Raw genomic sequence first — 6,407 nt, forward strand, 5'->3', positions numbered from 1 at the left:
GCTACTCTAAAACCCTTTCTGTACTTTCTAACTAGAATTCTGCGGTTGAAGGATCATCTTCCTTTTTACCTCTAAAATCTCTAGCACCATACTTTCTGAGTTTTTCTATTGGGGGCCTAGATTGTGCCTGGGCTATAACAGGCGAGGGAACCTGGACTCCTGCAGGTGGTGGTGGTGGTACCTCTGGCACATTTTGTAGAACACTCCTAAGCAACTCAGCTATTTGTTGAAACAATACATCCTGCCTTGGTCCGCCAGCAGTAGCAGGTGGAGGAGCAGCAACAGGTGCAACTGCCTCAGAGGGGGCATGACTTTCTACCTCTTCATCTACTGCTTTCTGTGACTTAAATGACATCTTCTATCAGACCTAAAGACATAAAGAAGATATTTGCATCAGAACCATATCATAGCTATAACTCATTTTGGCATGTTCATATACTACACATATACACATACATACTATGACCTAGAATCGCCTAAAGCTTTGCCCTGATACCACTAATTGTAACACCCCTTACCCTATCAAAGTATAGACAGAGTAAGGAATGTCTCAAACTATACCTTTTTCGATTTATTGAGACTAAACAATTTTGTTTATCTGTAATTACCAAGTTATTAGGTAGTTCAAGTAAATTGTTAAAGTGATTAAAGTAAATGTAAGATTTCAAACCAAAATTTTGATGGAGTTTCCTCTATTTTATCAGCATTTTAACCTGTAGCACATATGAAAAACACATGTATAATTATCAACTGTCGTTTGACATCTTACTATTCTTTAATTTGGCACACATTTCATAGCAGCATCACTCCTTATTTTTCCATGGATCTCATCACATGCAAACGCTTAGCTCTTTTTCTTTATCTATACATGATTACAATATTTTGACTTACATAACCTTCATAACCTACTCTATTTAATATGTACATGCCAAAATATAATTATACTATGACTCAGAGACTCAAACAACCAGATATGATAATGGCTTTAATATCTGATGTAGACCTCTGATGACCTCCGGTATGGCTACTTTATCTACGACCTGCGTGAGGTAAAAACTAACACGCTGAGCTAATGCTCAGTGGGTGATTGCAAACAAGTAACAAAATAGAGCCAACATATTCATGTATATAAATAATTAAGTAAATAATTACAAGCTAGTCAAATGTTGTTAACATAATACAATGCATACTTGTCAATCTTCTTGGCATAAAATATGAGTGCCATATGTATCCTTGTGCATGACAAGAATTTCCTTCATTCAATAAAAACGTCTTCTTTTACCTTTATTGCATATTTTATATTTATAGCAAATCACCATAGTTTAGTGCATGTAATAGATGCAGACATGTTATCATTCACTAATAATTTCACAAAATCAAGTACCAATCTTAATTAGGTCCTCAGCTCTTATAACCACATAGTAGGGTCGACTAGGTAGATAAGGAGTTATAACGGTAGGCACAGCGTGCCAAACGGTAGGCACAGAGTGCCAACGGTAGGCTCAGAGGCCAAAACTGTAATAGCAAGGCTCTGTGGCCGAGCTTATGAGGTACCTAATATGTAACCTCAAATATAGATCATGTATCGATACTAGTACTGCGAACTCTGTATGTTCATATGGCATGCCATACCCTTAAACTAACCTCGACTCCTATTAAGTTTATCAGGGCCAAGTATCATTAATTTAACGTATCAATATAAATGCATGTCATTTGCAGCATTTTGAATTCATTTCCAAAGTACATATATCATATGCCAAGGTGATAGAGCATATTTTAGTCCACTTTATCATTATGTTCTTGATGTTTATTTGCATCTTTTCTGCCTAATTTTGTGGTTTTAATCATGTTTTGCAGATATTAGGTGTAAAGAGACAATCTGGAGAAAATGCTCTTAAAACTGCCAAAAAGTGTCAAATATGGAAAGTGCCAAATATGGAAAGTGCCAAAAAAGGAAAGTTTTTAGAAAAGAAAAATTTTCAATTAAGGAAAGTGCAGAAGCAAATAAGGAAAGCTCAGTCAGAAGATTATTTAAAATTCAAATCACAGATCTTTCTTTCCTTGTTCAAGGATGTGCACACACTGCAGCAGTCATATCTTCCTATTTAGGCAGCAAGATTTCATGGAGACGCACTTGCCTCTTCTGCATTCAGCATTCAAAATTCAAACGAAAGCTCCACCTAAAAAGGAAAGACTAGAAAGATTCACAACAAAATAATGCCATTGGATGAAGAAATAAATAATCAAATTAAAAAACTCAACCGAAGGTAATGAATATTAAAAAGATAATGAAATAAATAATCAAATTAAAAAACTCAACTGAAGATAATTAAAGTTGAAAGGTTTACGGTTGATAACCATTGATTAAAAAGTTGATTTATTTAACTGTTCATTGTTTGGTTATAGTGTTCAAATAAGTGAATCCAACCATTCTTCCTTAGATTAAATTAATTCGCGTAGTGTTTAAATTAATTTCTAGTTAATTAATAATCACATCAAGCGTATAGATTTAATTAATTAACTATTTTAAGAAAAAGAAGAACTCAAACTTCATCAATAATAGTAAGTGAATTATTTAAGTCAAATCAATTAATTTCTTAACATAAATGAATATGCTAATTGCTATTTGTATTAACCTAATTAAATAATTAGGTATTTACTTGGGTTAATTAGCAATATGTTGTCTTTTTAGGAGATTCAATGGGCCTCTTGAATTCCTAAAAGGACAACAATGAGATGGTGTTCCAAGAAAATAAAAATTAATTGAAAACAGAAATTGAGATGAACATAAATAAAGAACAAAATTTCACAACTTAGTTAAATCTCACTTGATTAACCTTCAATTGAAAAATAGAGTTTAGCTTTTAAGAATCATAATAAAATTGTAGAAAAATAAAAGGAGAAGAAGAATTCGGCTAAAGAGGAACCGAAAAAGAGAGAAAATGTTGAGAAGAGATGTGTTATTCTACTTCTAGGATAACCTTTATATAAACTTTTTCCAAACAAAAAGATAATTATTCACAATCTAAAAAAAAAAAGTAAAATAAATTTACTATTTCTATGATAACTCTTATTGTAATCCTGATCTGATTGTGTTTGCATTTGTCTGAAATAGTTTTGAACTGTGTATGGCTGGCAAAACAGTAATCATAGAATCTGTCCGTCGGGCTTGAGTCACAACCTTGGGCAAGACTGTATCTTTCAGTTAGACAAAACTTTAAAATAGTCTTTTTTGCGTCATTTTCTCATTTTCAGCTCAAAATCTATCCAAAATCAAAATTCAAGTAAAAACTAATTGTTTATATTAAAATTATAGTAAAATCATGGAATTTAATATGAAAAAAATGGAGAGTTTTGCAACTCATCAGATTCCCCATACTTGTACCTTTGCTTGTCCTCAAGCATAGAAATTTAAATTCTTAAAAGAAAACAATAAAGACATAGTCCTGTCCTCAACCATTTGAAACTTAATTTATCCACAACAAAGGGCCAAATTGTCATGCAATAAGATAATAGCAGAAATAGTTTAATTTTACTAAAGTTCATTTCAATAAGTTTCATCTTTAAAACGTGTTTTTCAAGATATAAAGCTGATCTTTTATTCAATTTCAAGTACATAAAAATATTTAGAATGCCATTAATATTAAACTACCCTTTTGAAATAATAAACTCTTGGCTAGACCGACAAAATTTAAAGACTTTAGGGAGTTTTATTACACTTCCTACTATATCTTGTCTGAAACCGGTGAAATGAATGTGAAACAAATGGTTACTAAATTACTTGCCCAAGGTTATTCAGCTGAGATTGCTACTAGCTCTACTCATGATCACATAACTAAAGGTCCATGGCGAGTTTTTAAATTATTCAAAAGGGGTGATACTCTCGCAAATATTAATTTTTTTATACAAAATCACCTTAAGGGTCACCAAATGTCATATTACTTGGGTCATCAGGTTGGTAACCAAATAACCAAATGACTAAAACAGTGAGTCATAAAAGAGTGGGTCATAGGAATGCAATTTATAATTTTTGCTTTCGCTATTTTTCTCTTTTTTATATTACTTTTTCTTTTTTTTCTTGATGACACTCTCTTAATTTATACATAAAAGTATGTTATAGACAATGTCCTAGAGCAACAATTCATTTAAAAACATGCATTCATTATCCAACTTATTAAAATAAGGGTCATACTTCATGAATTCTCAAAATAAGTCTTAAAAAAAATTATATAATTCGTAAAATATACTATTGAAGCTATATATTAGAAATATAATATTATTAAAACTCATTAAAAATATATGTGTAAAATATAATCTTGAATATAATTCCGGTTTAATTTTAATATAGTTCTTGAAAAATAATTAGAATTAAAACCAAATAACTAAATATCAATTCTATTTTCTATTATATTTTGGTTTAATATTGTTTTTTTCTCAATTTAGAATCAAGTTAATGCCCTAATATTTATCATCACAATTTTGGTAATAATATAAAAAGCATCACAAAAAGTAAACAAAGCCACGCACGTGAGAAAGACCCAATAACTCATGCTTTTGGGATTGTGTCCATAATGGAGGCTACTTTATTACAACTTGTTGTTACCAAGATTTTGCGTCCATTAACACACATACACAAAAGCTCTTTCAATTGGATCATCATTTCATACATCATCTAAAATGAGCAAATATTTCTTATTACCAATGCTTTTTTGTTCCTTGCAATTGTTCCATTTCCATTTTACTCAAGTTTTCTATGCCATATCTCTTTCCGACTTCTATAAATTTAATTATTTTCAATACCAAATTTCTTATATTAAATTCCTTTGATACATAAACCCACATATAAAGTTAAAAAAGATTCTTACTCTTTCATCATTATAAATTAATTTAGTGAGTACAATTTTTCCCGATCCTCTAATTTCAACAATAAAAATTACCGAGATTTATACACCACCACTAGTCTTGTAAAAGTCTAATGATATTTTCTTTATCCTTATCTCTTCCTATAACTTGAGATGCTTGTACAAAGGAGTGAGTCATTGCTCTTTCCCTTGACAATTTTCATGCTAGGCGCTAAAGGTTTAATTTTTAGAAATTGCACTTACATTTAAAAAACACTAAAATAGATATGTGGAGCATCTATGTGGTGGTTGGACTATGACAAATAAATTTTTTTATTATAAAAAAATTTTTATATATTTTTTTTAAAATAATTCTATTAGACGATTTAAAAATTCAAATAAATTAATTTATTATTAATATTTGATAAAAAAAATTGAAAAATTACTTATCTTCATATAAAAGCATCTTCCTCTCTCATTTATCCTTTTCTCCCTCATCCAGTTGTCTTCCTTCTAGTCTCTGCAATAAGTGTAACTCTTTTGCAAATCTTCTTCCACACCTTCGAGCATAATGAAGATGGGCAAAATTGAAACAATCTTTGCAACATCAACATGGCTTGAAATGAGAAAAAACATTAATAAAAGGGGAAAAGCTAATTTCTAATTATGATGTGAAGTAGCTATTAGCTTGATTTGAAGCTTCTCTAATGGTGGTGCCATGAAGCTATTGGATGGAACTGTCATGCTTTTTATCCCACCACCTTTATTTTTTGTTTTTTGTTTTTTTTTATTTTTTTACATTTATTTATTTTCAAATTTTGTTTTGTTTTTTTGATTGCCTTAATTTTTGTTAGATGGTATTGTTTTATTAATTACTTTTCTTTTTGTTGCATGACTGATAAAGATAATGCAAGCGTATCTTCAACTCACAGTCCTAGATGGGCATATGTAAAATAAATTAGCTAAAGAATACCAATGAATCATCAATGCATACACTTTACAGAAATCTATAAAAAATAGTTAATTTAGTTATAGCTAATAATTGACTGAATATTTCAGTTTTGGTTAGATTGGTTTCTGTTTATTTCCATTAGGTTGGTTTCATTTATTTTTAGGATTCCGACAAGAGGTGAGATTCTGAGTAAATATTCGATGCAAAATACGAAACAATTTACCTTGTGACAAAAAATGAGGAAGTTAGTAGAAATGATTCTAGAAATAAGCAAACTTGATGGAAGCATACTCAACCTATTGATCAAGATTTTGGTAAATGGCTTATCTTATGGAAACCTTTTCTAAATTTGCAATTAAATTTGGTGATTGCTGCCTAGAGGCTAAAAGAGATTATATAATTACCGTGTACTAAAATATTTATGAGCAATATACTAATTCCTGCAATTTCTTAACAAGAATACTTGAATATGTTCATAACATCTAGTGAGTATTAAGATGTTTTTTTCTAAATAATGAATATTTCATGCAGCTTAGAGATAAAATTTTCAACCAGCCATTTTATTGAGCAAAAATTAGTCGAAAACAAAAGATGAGGTCTTAAGTCTAAGCCTG

This window comes from Manihot esculenta, chromosome 12 (assembly GCF_001659605.2).
Source record: "Manihot esculenta cultivar AM560-2 chromosome 12, M.esculenta_v8, whole genome shotgun sequence".
Classification (NCBI taxonomy): domain Eukaryota; kingdom Viridiplantae; phylum Streptophyta; class Magnoliopsida; order Malpighiales; family Euphorbiaceae; genus Manihot; species Manihot esculenta.